Raw genomic sequence first — 15011 nt, forward strand, 5'->3', positions numbered from 1 at the left:
GCCTTTTAAATTGTGAATATATTGCAAAAAGAATGATATTCATGGTAAATAATATTTTTCCATTAATTTGTAACTAAAATTATGCTTGTATGCTAATACGCATTAATTTGGTAAGAGTTTGTAAACTTCCATAATAATCAGAAGTACTCTTACGTAAGATGTATTAATTTTATATTATACTCAAGACATTAGATATTATCTTAATTGAAAGGGCAGTTGTTAGACATGTATTTATGACCAACTGTCAACTTTTTAGCTTTTCAGCCCCATATGCCACATAACATTATGTTGTTTACTATATATTGATTGTACGATTTATTTTCTAAGCCTGCAAACAATAATTGTCTTCTCCTTTAGGAAATTTAATTTCAAATTTTCTAGTTTATCTACCAGAAAATACCTCCAGTCAACTCTGACATTGAAAATATGTTTGAAACATTCTAGAAGGGCAGTTACCTTTCTGAACGGTCAAATTGTTATTTAAGAACCAAATCCCTTGCATCCAAAATAAACCAGTACAAGACTAGAAAGGCAGTTTCCCTGTTAGTCCCCACAGTCTAATATCTGGCATTGAAATCTCTATAGCTTGATATCAAACACATTTGTAAGTAATCAATTCAATCACTTTCCAGACACAGACATTGCTGTTGTTTTCTATTTACTATCATTGCCACTGACAATAAAAACTTTTAAAATGTTCCTATGCAATATTTTATATATCCCCAAACAAATGATATTTATTTGAGAATGTTATTGAGAAAGCTCTTACTTCAGCAGGGTAATGGGTATTTGTAAGAGGTATAGCATTTATTAAGGAAAGAATGCCGTTTGTTACCTGCTTACTGTGGTTTTATTTTTTGCTTTGGATGTATTTCTTCCAGGATAGTGGCATAAAGAAAGAACAAGAGTGAGAGTGTGCCTGTGTGTTTGTGTGTGTGTGAGAAGAGAGACAGAGACAGAGACAAACAACAGCAACAACAACAACAAAAGCCACAAAGACAGAGGGAGCCAGATAATAGGTAGAGCAGTTATTAGATAATTTGAGAAGATCCATTGTTAGAGGAATATACCTAAGATCATTGTAGATGAATGTGCCAGAATGGTTTAACCATTGTAACTGGTCAAACATGCCCAGAAGTTCTCTTTCACATATTAAACTCACATTCCGTGTATCTCAGTAGGTTTACAAGATGCAACACTGATTCCTAAATGACATTGGCTACTTGTGTAAGATGTCCATATTCTGAATGATATGGAACACTGATAATGGAATGCTCTGAAAGATGTTTTGGAAAGTAAATGAAACGTTTCTTTAAAAAACACCAAAAAAGTGGGTTAATTAACATGTGCATTAAGGGTAAATAATATGTAAGTAACATAACATATGCATATGCTGAAGTAATGTTTTATCTTTGTGTAAGTTGGTATAACATACATATGTAGATATGAAGTCTAAAAATCTTACAAATGCCATTTTTTGAATATCAGCATATATTTCTTTTTCTTAGTTTTTTATATTTAATTATGGATACAGAATGGGTATACATTTTCATGGGAGTACATGTGATGTTTTTATACAAGCATGCAATGTTAATAGCATATCAGAATAATTGAGGTGTCCATCACCTCAAGCATTTATCATTTCTTTGTTTTGGAAACATTTTGATTCCAGATTTTCAGTTATTTTTATGTATGCCAATAAACTTCGTTGACCATAATCACGTTGCTGTACTATCAAATACCAGATCTTATTCATTCTATTGAACTGTATTTTGGCACTCAGGAGCCATCCCCTTTCTTTTCCCCTACTTACTACCCTACTTAGCCTCTGGTAACCATCATTCTTTTCTATATTTTTATAAATTTCATTGTTTTAATTTTTAGCTCCCACATACAAGTGAGAACATAAGAAATCTGTCTTTTATGTCTGGCTTATTTTACTAAACATAACATCCTCCAGTTCTGTCTATGTTGTTGCAAATGATGGGATTTCATAGTTTTACATGGATGAATATTATTTCATTTTGTATATGAATCACATTTTCCTTATTCATTAATCTGCTATGGACACTTAGATTCATTTCAAATCTTGGCTACTGAGAATAATTCTGCAATAAACATGGGAGTGCGGACATCTCCTTGATACACTCATACCCTTTTTTTTGGATAACTACCTAGTAGTGTGGTTGCTGGATTATACGGTTTTCCATTTTTAGGTTTGGAGGAACTTTTATACTGTTTTCCATAGTGGCTACACTAATTTACATTCCCACCAACAGTGTACAAGTGTTCTCCTTTCTTTATATCCTTACCAGCTTTCACTATTGTTTGTCTTTTAGATGAAAGCCATTTTTAAGTGGGATGAGATGAGATCTCATTGTAGTTTTGATCTGCATTTTTCTGACAATTACTGACAATTAATAATGATGTTTTCTGACAACATTTTTTTCACATCCCTTCTTGCCCATTTATTTGTATATCTTCTTTTGAGAAATGTCTATTCAGATCTTTCATCTGTTTTTAAATCAGATTATTTTATTATTTCCTATCAAGTTGTTTGAGCTCCTTATATATTCTGGTTACTAATCTCTTGTCAGCTGGGTAGTTTGCAAGTATTTTCTCCCATTCTCCAGCTTATCTCTTGACTTTGTTGATTGTTCTTCTTGCTGTGCAGAAGCATTTTAACTTAATGTAATCCCTTTTGCCCATTTGTATTTTGATTGCCTGTGATCCTGGGGTATTGCTCAAGAAGTCTTTGGCCAGACCAACATCCTGGAAATTTTCCCTGATGTTTTCTTTTAGTTATTTGATAGTTTGAGATCTTACATTTAAGTCTTTAATCCATTTTGATTTTTGTATATGGCAAGAGATAGAGTTCTAGTTTCAATCTCTGCAATCCAGTTTTGTCAGCACTATTTATTGAAGAGATTGTCTATTTTACAATGTATCTTCTTGGTGTTTGTGTCAAAAATGAATCACTTTAGGTATATGGATTTATTTCTCGGTTCTTCATTCCATTTCACTGCTCTTTGTGTTTATTTTTATGGGAATACCATTCTGGTTTGGTTACTACAGCTTTGCCGTATAATTTGAAGTCAGGTCATGTGATTCCTCTATTTTTTTTATTTGTTTCCTCAGGATGGATATATATTTTCTTTAATTCCTTCTTATAGTGTTTCCAAAAATATATATATTTTGTTAACATTAATTAATAATTTATAATTATTTTCTTTGAATTTCACACATATTTATTACTGCTTGCATCTCAAAAAGAAAAAAACAATTATTTTACGTTAAAAATTACTATTTTATTTTTAATCGACAGTCACTTCATCTGTGAAAAGAAAAATGGACATTATCACTGAATATTTTCTAGAGAAAACTTGTCCAACCTGCAGACCATGGGCCCCATGCATCCTAGGATGGCTTTGAATATGGCCCAACACAAATTCATAAAGTTTCTTAAAACATTATGAGGTTATTTTGCAAAAAATTTTTTAAGCTCATCAGCTATCATTAATATTAGTGTATGTTAACTAACACTAGTGTATGTTAATTAAAACTAAGAAGACAATTCTTCTTCTAGTGTGGCCCAGGAAAGCCAAAAGATTGGATACCACTGCTCTAGATCTTCTTTGATTTATCCTGTATATTCTCTTGCTATCATTAGTGCTATGAGAATAAGATATTACTGGTGTTTCTGCATCTACCACCTGTGTTATTCATAGTTTTGCATATCTTTTGAACCTTTAAAATAACAAGATAAAGGAATCTACTATCCTTAGGGTCATAATAATTGTATCTCTAAATCACTCACATTTAATTTGGTGAAAATGTATATACAAGAATCAAGGAAGAATAAATAAACTATGCAATAATTCCCAATTGAAATATATCTTAATATTTTATATACATTTTAGATGTTAATTAAGACACCCTAAGAAATTGAGTTATCAAAAACAATACTTTTCATTGTATTATTTTCACAGTTAGTCAAACATTAAAGTTGTCTAATATATTACCAAATCATACACAGTTTTTTTTTAACTTTAACCAAATTCTTTTACCCTCTCAACTATAGTTTAAAATAGTATGTTTTAATAGTTTTATTCCATATCTTGTGTATAGTAAATTACCTCAAATCCATTTTGGAAGTAGGTTGAACATATATCACAAAGAAGCAGCAAATCGCTTCCTAGTCTCAGGTCCACCTTCAATTATCCATATTATTTTATGAAGATCCATTTGGATAATTGAAAACTAATATGCTCCTTTTAATCTTATTCAGGGAGGATTTCACATTTTTCACAGATGGGCAGTTTCAAGGGCCTGAAAGTAAGAAGACAAATAAGAAGAAAAAAATAAAAAGAATAAGAAAAAAATTATTCTCATAAAATCTTATGGTCAATGAAGAAATATTTCCTCAAAAAACAAATGGAAAATAATCATACAAGTACAAACTTTTTATGCATAGTTCAATACCTTTCCTGTTTATTAGAATTAATTTAGAACAGATTGTTGAAAAGTGTGCCATAGAAACATATCATAAAAGAATAAAGAATTTAATGACAGTACTGAGATTATATTTTAAAACAATAATTTTATTTAATGGTTTCAAAACATCTAACAGATAAGATTGGGGAGGAAATACTCTGGTCTTCAGTAGAAGGTACATAATACTAAATAATATCCATTTAAATTGTCTTCTAATAAATATGTAGATTAATATAGTTCCAAATAGAAATTAGCTCAGTTTTTTTTTCAAATTTAGACATACTGTTGTAAAAATTTTCTGTTGAATTTACTAATGCTTTTCAGAATCATTAGAATCTTGACAATGGTTATTATTTACTAATTAATATGAAGCCTATGATTTTAAATAGTATATTATTAGGGCATTAGAGTGTTTAATTTCTTGGTACAATTTTTACCTAAGAAGCGTAATTAGTAATTTGTAATTGTTTTTAATATGATTATACATCCACTTGCTTGATGTACCTGTTTTTCTTGACATATAATCAGTGTTCACAAGTTTTTCAAGGACACTTAAAGATATGTTCATAATAGAAAGTTCCTAACTAGGCCCACACAAATATAGTCAAGTGATTTTTGACAAAGTAGCAAGTCCATTCAGTGGAGAAAAGGTAACCTTTTCCACAAATATTGCTGGAACAATTAGGCATCCATATGTAAGAAAAGGAATCTACATATGAAACTTACACCTTTAACAATAAGTAAACTCAAAATGAATCACGGATCAAATATAAAATACAAATCTACAACATTTCTACAAGATAACATAGAAAACCTAGATAAATAGAAAACCTAGATAATCTTGGATCTGCTGATGAGTTTTTAGACGCAATGATGGACGCATACTCTATTACAGAAACAGTTGATAAGTTGGAGTTCACTAAAATTAAAAACTATCTTTCTGTGAAAGGCATTGTGAAGACAGGCTATCAATTGGAAAGATCTATCTGCCAATCACCTATCTGATAAAGGACTCCTATGTAAAATACTTGAATAATTTTTTTATTATACTTTAAGTTCTGAGACACATGTGCATAATGTGCAGATTTGTTACATAGGTATACACATGCCATGGTGGCTTGCTGCACACATCAACCCTCATCTACATTAGATATTTCTCCTAATGCTATCCCTCCCCTAGCCACCTACCCCCATCGTCCCATTCTGTAGGTTGCCTGTCCATTCTGATGATAGTTTCTTTTGCCGTGCAGAAGCTCTTTAGATTAATTAGATCCCATTTGTCAACTTTGGTTTTTGTTTCCATTGCTTTTGGTGTTTTAATCATAAAGTCTTTGCCATGCCTATGTCCTGAATAATATTGCCTAGGTTTTCTTCTAGGGTTTTTATGATTTTAGGTTTTACCTGTTAGTATTAATCCGTCTTGTGTTAATTTTTGTAAAGGTGTAGGGAAGGGGTGTGGTTTCAGTTTTTGGCTTATGGCCAGCCAGCTTTCCCAACACCATTTATTAAATAGGGAATACTTTCCCCATTGCTTGTTTTTGTCAGGTTTGTCAAAGAGCAGATGGTTGTAGATATGTGGCAATACTTCTGAGGCCTATGTTCTGTTCCATTGCTCAAGATACCTGATCTGGTACCACTACCATGCTGTTTTGATTACTGTAGCCTTGTGGTATAGTTTGAAGTCAGGTCGCATTTTGTCTTCATCTTTGTTCTTTTTGTTTAGGATTATCTTGGCTATATGGACTCTTTTTTGGTTCTATATGAAATTTAAAGTGGATTTTTCTAATTCTGTGAATAAAACCAATGGTAGCTTGATGAGGATAGCATTCAATCTATAAATTACTTTGGGCAGTATGGCCATTTTCATGATATTGATTCCTCCTATCCATGTGCAAGAAAAGTTTTTCATTTGTTTGTGTCCTCTTATTTCCTTTAGCATTGGTTTGTAGTTCTCCTTGAAGAGGTCCTTCACATCCCTTGTAAGTTGTATTCCTAGGTATTTTATTCTCTTTGAAGCCATTGTAAATGGGTGTTCAGTCGTGATTTGCCTCTCTGTCTATTATTGGTGTATAGGAATGCTTGCGATTTTGTACATTAGTTTGTATTCTGAGACTTTGCTGGAGTTGCTTAATAGCTTAAGGAGATTTGGGGCCAAGACGATGGGGTTTTCTAAATATACAATCATGTCATATAGAAACAAAAAAAATTTGATTTCTTCTCTTCCTATTTGAATATCCTTTATTTCTTTCTCTTGCCTGATTGCCCTGGCCAGAACTTCCAATACTATATTGAATAGGAGTGGTGAGAAAAGACATACTTCTCTTGTGCTGGTTTTCAAAGGGAATGCTTCCAGCTTTTAACCATTGAGTATGATATTAGCTGTGGGTTTTTCATAAATTGCTCTTATTATTTTGAAATATGTTCTATCAATAAATAGTTTGTTGAGAGTTTTTAGCATGAAGTGGTGTTGAATTTTACCAAAGGTTTTTTTTGCATCTATTAAGATAATCCTGTGGTTTCGTCATTGATTTCGTTTATGTGATGGATCATGTTTATTGATTTGCATATGTTGAACGAGCCTTGCATCCCAGGGATAAAGACCCCTTGATGTACTGTTGGATTCCATTTGCCGGTATTTTGTTGAGGATTTTCACATCGATGTTCAGGGATCAGCAATCATAGATATTGGCCTGAAATTTTCTTTTTTTGTTGTGTCTCTGCCAGGTTTTGGTATCAGGATGATGCTGGCCTCATAAAATGAGTTATGGCGGAGTCCCTTTTTTATATTGTTTGGAATAGTTTCATAAAGGATGGCACCAGCTCCTCTTTGTACCTCTGGTAGAATTCAGCTGTGAATCCATGTGGTCCTGGGTTTTCTTTTTTTTTTTTTTTTTCTTTTTTTGGTTGATAGGCTATTAATTACTGCTCAGTTTCCAAACTTGTTATTGGTGTATTCAGGGATTCGACTTCTTCCTGGTTTAGTCTTGGGAGCATGGATGTGACCAGGATTTCCCATTTCTTCTAGACTTTCTAGTTTATTTATGTAGAGTTGTTTATTGTATCCTCTGATGGTAGTTTATATTTCTGTGGGGTCAGTGGTGATATCTTCCTTCTCATTTTTATTGTGTCATTTGATTCTTCTCTCTTTATTAGTCTGGCTGGGGTCTATCTATTGTGTTAATCTTCAAAAAACGAGTTCCAGGATTCATTGGATTTTTTTTTTTTTGAAACTTTTTTTGTATGTCTCTATCTCCTTCAGTTCTGCTCTGATCTTAGTTATTTCTTGTCTTTTGCTAACTTTGTTTGTTCTTGCTTCTATAGCTCTTTGAATTGTGATGTTAGGGTGTCAATTTTTTTAATTTTTATTTTTTATTTTTTATTTTTTTTTTTGAGACGGAGTTTCGCTGTTGTTACCCAGGCTGGAGTGCAATGGCACGATCTCGGCTCACTGCAACCTCCGCCTCCTGGGTTCAAGCAATTCTCCTGCCTCAGCCTCCCAAGTAGCTGGGACTACAGGTGTGCACCACCACGCCCAGCTAATTTTTGTATTTTTAGTAGAGACGGGGTTTCACCTTGTTGACCAAGGTGGTCTCAATCTCTTGACCAATTTTTTTATGTTTCCTGCTTCTCCTGTGAGCATGTAGTGCTATAAATCTCCCTCTAAACACTGCTTTAGCTGTGTCCCAGAGGTTCTGATACATTGTGTCTTTGTTCTCATCGGTTTCAAAGAACTTTTCTGCCTTCATTTTGTTATTTACCCTGCAGTGATTCAGGGTCAGGTTGTTTCATTTCCACATAGTTGTGTGGTTCTGAATGAGTTTCTTAATCCTCAGGTCTAATTTGATTGCACTGTGGTTTGAGAGACAGCATATTATGATTTTCCTTCTTTTGCATTTGTTGAGGAATGTTTTACTTTCAATTATGTGGTCAATTTTAGAGTAAGTGTGATGTGGAGCTGAGAAGAATGTATATTCTGTTGATTTGTGGTACAGAGTTCTGTAGATGTCTATTATGTTCTCTTGGTCCAGAGCTGGGTTCAAGTCCTGAATATCCTTGTTAATTTTCTGTCTCAATGATCTTTCTAATATTAACAGTGGAGTGTTAAAAGTCTCCCACTATTATGGTGTGGTGGTCTAAGTCTCTTTTTAGGTCTGTAAGAATTTGCTTTATGAATCTGGGTGCTCCTATATTGGTTGCATACATATTTAGGATAGTTATCTCTGCTTGTTGCCTTGACCCCTTTACCATTAGTTAATGTCCTTGTCTTTTTTGATCTTTGTTGGTTTCAAGTCTTTTTTATCAGAGACTAGGGTTGCAACACCAGCCTTTTGTTATTATTATTATTATTTGTTTTGTTTTCTTGGTAAATAGTTCTCTGTTTCTTTATTTTGAGCCTTTGCGTGCCTTTGCACATGAAATGGGTCTCCTGAACACAACACATTGATGAGTCTTGACTATCCAATTTTTCAGTCTGTGTCTTTTAATTAGGGTATTTAGCCCATTTACATTTAAGGTTAATATTGTTATGTGTAAATTTGATCCTCTCATTATAGTGCTAGCTAGTTATTTTAGCTTTCAGTTGATGCAGTTTCTTCATAGTATCAATGGTCTTTACAATTTGTTTGGTACCGGTTTTTCCTTTCATGTTTAGTCCTTCCTTAAGGAGCTCTTGTAAGGCAGGCTTGGTGTTAAAATCTTTCAGCATTTGCTTGTCTTTAAAGGATTTTATTTCACCTTCACTTATAAAGCTTAGTTTGCCTGGACGTGAAATTCTGAGTTAAAAATTCTTCTGCTTTTTTTTTTTTTTTTTTTTTTTGGACAGCATCTCACCCTGTCACTCAGACTGGAGTGTAGTGGCACAATCTTGGCTCACTGCAACCTTCACTTCCTTGATTCAAGTGATTCTCCTACCTCGGCTTCCTCAGTGGCTGGGACTACAGGTACGCCCCACCATGCCCAGCTAATTTTTGTGTTTTTAGTAGAGATGAGGTGCCACCATATTGGAGAGGCTGCTCTCGAACTCCTGACCAAGTGTGATCCACCCTCCTCAGCCTCCCAAAGTACTGGGATTAAAGGGATGAGCCACCTCGCCTGGCTGAAAATTCTTTTCTTTTCTTTTCTTTTCTTTTCTTTTTTTTTTTTTTTTTTCTGAGACGGAGTTTCACTCTTGTTACCCAGGCTGGAGTGCAATGGCACGATCTCGGCTCACTCCAACCTCCGCCTCCTGGGTTCAGGCAATTCTCCTGCCTCAGCCTCCTGAGTAGCTGGGATTACAGGCACGTGCCACCATGGCCAGCTAATTTTTTGTATTTTGAGTAGAGACGGGGTTTCACCATGTTGACCAGGATGGTCTCGATCTCTTGACCTCGTGATCCACCCGCCTCGGCCTCCCAAAGTGCTGGGATTACAGGCTTGAGCCACCGCGCCCGGCTGAAAATTCTGTTCTTTAAGAATGTTGAATATTGGCCCCCACTCTCTTTTGGCTTGTAGAGTTTTTGCAGAGAGATCTGCTGTTAGTCTGATGGGCTTCCCTTTGTGGGCCACCCAACCTTTCTCTCCAGCTGCCCTTAGCATTTTTTCCTTAATTTAAACCTTGGCGAATCTGATGATTATGTGTCTTGGGGTTGCTCTTCTCAAGGAGTATCTTTATGGTGTTCTCTGTATTTCCTGAATTTGAATGTTGGCCTCTCCTGGTAGGTTAGGGAAGTTCTCCTGGATAATATCCTAAAGTGTTTTCCAACTTGGTTCCATTCTCCCCATCACTTTCAGGTACACCAGTCAAACATAGGTTTGGTCTTTTCACATAGTTCCATATTTTTTGGAGGCTTTGTCCATTCCTTTTCCTTCTTTGTTTCTGATCTTGTCTTCACACTTTATTTAACTAAGCTGATCTTCAAACTCTAATATCCTTTCTTCTGCTTGATCAATTCAGCTATTTATACTTGTGCATGCTTCACAAAATTCTCATGTTGTTTTTCAGCTCCATCAGGTCATTTATGTTCTTCTCTAAACTGATTATTCTAGTTAAGAATTACTCTAACCTTTTTTTCAAAGTTCTTAGTTCCTTGCATTAGGTTAGAACATGCTCCTTTACCTCTGAGGAGTTTGTTATTACCCACCTTCTGAAGCCTCCTTCTGTCAATTCGTCAGACTCATTCTCATCCACTTTGTTCCTTGCAGGTGAGGAGGTGTGATATTTTGGAGGAGAAGAGGCGTTCTGGTTTTTGGAATTCTTAGCCTTTTGGCCCGTTTTATTTGTTTTTGTTGTTGTTGTTGTTGTTGTTGTTGTTGTATTTTCTCATCTTTGTGGATTTATCTATTTTTGGTCTTTGATGTTGGTGACCTTCAGATGGGGTTTCTGTGTGGTCATCCTTTTTGTTGATGTTGATGGTCTTCCTTTCTGTTTGTGAGTTTTCCTTCTAATAGGCAGGCCCCTATGCTACAGTTCTGTAATTTTTAACACTCAACAAAAAAAAAGACAAAAGATCAGTTTAAAAATTGGGCAGATGATCTGATGAGGTATCTCACCACAGAAGATATACAGGTGGCAAATAAACCTATGAAAATATGCTCAACTTCAGATGTAATCAGGGGATTGCAAATTAAAACAATGAGAAAGCACTATACATCTATTAATGGCTAAAATAAATAACAGCAATGATAACAACCACTAGGGAGCATGTGGAGCAACAGGAACTCTCATTGATTATTGGTGGGAATACAGAATAGTATAGCCACTTGGAAAAGTTTCCTTTGTTTATTTATTTATTTATTTATTTATTTATTTATTTATTTATTATACTTTAAGTTCTGGATTACATTTGCAGATCATGCAGGTTTGTTACATAGGTATACATGTGCATGGTAGTGGTTTGCTGCATCCATCTCCCTGTCACCTACATTAGGTATTTCTCCCAATGCTATCCCTCCCTAATCCTCCCACCCCCTGCTATTCCTCCCCTAGACCCCACTCCCAAGGCCCAGATGTGTGATGTTCCCCTCCCTGTGTCCATGTGTTATTGTTCCAACACCTGCCTGTGAGTTAGAACATGCAGTGTTTGGTTTTCTGTTCTTGTGTCATTTTGCTCGGAATGATGGGTTCCATTTTCATCCATGTCCTTGAAAAGGACATGAACTCATCCTTTTTTATGGCTGCATAGTATTCCATGGTGTATATGTGCCACATTTTCTTTGTCCAGTCTATCTTTGATGGGCATTTGGGTTCGTTGCAAATCTTTGCTATTGTGAACAGTGCTGAAATAAACGTATGTGTGCATGTGTCTTCATAATAGAATAATTTATAATCCTTTGGGTGTATACCCAGTAATGGGATTGCTGGGTCAAATGGATTTTTTAGTTCTTGGTCCTTGAGGAATCGCTGCACTGTCTTCCACAATAGTTGAACTAATTTACACTCCTACCAACAGTGTAAAAGTGTTCCTGTTTCTCCACATCCTCTCCAGCATCTGTTGTCTCCTGTTTTTTAATGATTGCCATTCTTACTGGTGTGAGGTGGTGTCTCAATGTGGTTTTGATTTGCATTTCTCTAATGAACAGTGATTATGAGCTTTTTTTTCATGTTTGTTGGCTGCATAAATGTCTTCTTTTGAAAAGTGTCTGTTCATATCCTTTGCCCACTTTTTGACGGAGTTGTTTGTTTTTTTCTTGTAAATTTGTGTAAGTTATCTGTAGATTCTGGATAGTAGCTCTTTGTCTGACAGGTAGATAGCAAATTTTTTTTCCATTCTGTTGGTTTCCAGTTCACTCTATCGGTAGTGTCTTTTCCTGTGCAGCAGCTCTGGAATTTACTTAGATCCCACTTGTCTACTTTGGCTTTTGTTATCAATGCTTTCGGTGTTTTAATTAAAATAGCATGGTACTGGTACCAAAACAGAGTTAGAGAGCAACAAGAACAGAGGCCTCAGAAGGAACACCGCACAACTACAACCATCTGATGTTTGACAAACCTGACAAAAACAAGCAATGGGGAAAGGATCCCCTGTTTCATAAATGGTGTTGGGAAAACTGGCTAGCCATATGCAGAAAGCTGAAACTCGATCCCTTCCTTATACCTTATACAAAAATTAACTCTAGATGGATTAAAAATTTAAACATAAGTCTAACATCATAAAAACTCTGGAAGAAAACCTAGGCAATACCATCCAGGACATAGGCATGGGCAAGGACTTCATGACTAAAACACCAAGAGTTTCTTATAAAACTAAATATAGTCTTACCATATGAACTAGCAATCCTGCTTCCAGGAATTTAATCAAATAAGTTGAAAATTAATGTCCACATGAATCCTGCATGCAAATGTTTGTAACAGCTTTTTTTCTAACTGCTAAAACTCAAAAGCAAACAAAATGTCATTCGCTAGATGAATGAATAAACATACTGTGATATATCCACTCAATGGAATATTATTCAGGCATTCAAAAATGAGCTATCAAGCTACAAAAACACTTGAAAGAACATTTAATGCATATTGCAAAGTTAAAGAAGATAGTTTAAATATTTACATGCTATATGATTATAGGTATGAGATAGTCTGGAAAAGGAAAAACTATGAAGTCAGTGAAAAGGTCAGTGTTGGCCACGGTTCTGGGAGAATCAGTGGAACAGAGAGAAGTTTTAGGACAGTGAAACCATTTTTTAGGATATGTAATGGCAGAAACGTGACATCATATATCTGTGATTAGTCACAGAACATATAATAATAGAGTGCATGCTATTGTAAATGATAGAATTTGGTTAGTAATAACAGATCAATATTGGATTGATTATCAATAACTACTATAATGTGTACCACAACAATGGAATATTTAATAATAGTGGAATCTATGAAGTTGGGCAGAGGGATTATTTGGGAACTCTGTATTTTCTACTCAGTTTTTCTGTAAAACTGAAACTACTCTAAGAAATAATCTATTAATGTTTTTAAAAAGCTGCTAAAAATTGGAGAGGGTAAAGACAATTCCCTGCTGTTACTTCATGCCCATTTTATTAATTGTGTTGTTCAACTATTTGAATTGCATTTTTGTCTGTTATGTTCCTGAGCTGATTGTGTTATGCTTAAATCTCATTATATTTGCATCACTTTTTCGGTTTTTTTTAGCAGGTAAGAGTTTAGTTCTGTTAATTTTTATATTCTCAGCACATGTTATCTGTGTGGTAACAGCATTTAATAATTTCTTAGGCTTTTAATAACAGAAACAGTGAAAAATTTAATGATAATTATTAATTTAGTTAGTTTTGTCAAATTTATTTGGAATCTTACTCTCAAGGCATTCATTTTAACATGCCCAATAAATGTGCTCACATTCACATCGTGCTTACAGGTTGTGGTATGGTGAGTCACCGCCACATTTGCTATCTATGACGTTCACAGAGTTTTCAGGCTGTATCATAAGGTATCCTGAACTGAGAGTCATACCAAATATGTGAGGTCAATGTTTCATATACCTCCAGAAATAACAAGAATTATTTCTTAGGCTCTGGGTAACTTTCATCCCTCATCATTTAAACCGAGGTATCTGTATATTAGTTTTATATTGTTGCAAAAAAAAATGACTATACATGTCGAGGATTAAAACACCTGTTTATTACCTGAAAGTTTCTGTGATGAGTCTGGGCACAGCTTAGCTTATAATGCTATACTAAAGGTCTTACAAGGCTGCAAGACATGTCTGTCAGTTTGTGGTTTTACCAGAGTTTTGCCTGGGGTAAGTCCTTGGCTACGCTCCCACAGCTTGTTAGGCAGAATTCATCTCCTTGTGGTTCTAAGAATTAAGTCTGCATTTTGTTGCTGGGTGTTGACTGAGTGCAACACTTAGGTCCTAGGGATGGCCGGCAGTCTGCTGTGACACATCCTCTCCACAGGCATGCACAGCCTGGCTGCTTGCTTCTTCACGGCCAGCCGGAGAATCTCACCCTCTAATCTGCTGAGAAGGAGTCTGCTCTTACAAAGCATAATCAAGGTAGAGGTAGCCTACCGCCTTTGCCATCCAAATGTAGCTTGATCATTACTCTAGATTTTGTTCACCACAGGAGATTTAGAACAATGTATTTTATGCTTTTCATTTTGCTGCTGATCTCTGTTTGCATTTGAGACACACTGTTCAGACAAAGCCTTTGTAATCAACATTTTTTTTTTTGAGGAGTCTCACTCTGTTGCCCAAGCTCGAGTGCAGTGTTGCGAACTTGCCTCACTGCAACTTCCCCCTCTGGCATTTAGGGGATTCTCCTGCCTCAGCCTCCTGAGTAACTGGAATTATAGGCACACACTACCATGCCCAGCTAATTTTTGTATTTTTAGTAGAGACAGGGTTTTACCATGTTGGTCAGGCTGCTCTTGAACTCCTGACCTCATGATATGCCAGGCTCAGCCTCCCAAAGTGCTGGGATTACGGGTGTGAGCCACCACTGAGCCCAGCCGTAATAAACACATTTTTGAAACTGCATATTAAAATACTTTAGTAAAAAGCTGTTAATAATCATATCTCCTTCTAATAATC

Source organism: Saimiri boliviensis, chromosome 19, assembly GCF_048565385.1.
Source record: "Saimiri boliviensis isolate mSaiBol1 chromosome 19, mSaiBol1.pri, whole genome shotgun sequence".
Lineage (NCBI taxonomy): Eukaryota > Metazoa > Chordata > Mammalia > Primates > Cebidae > Saimiri > Saimiri boliviensis.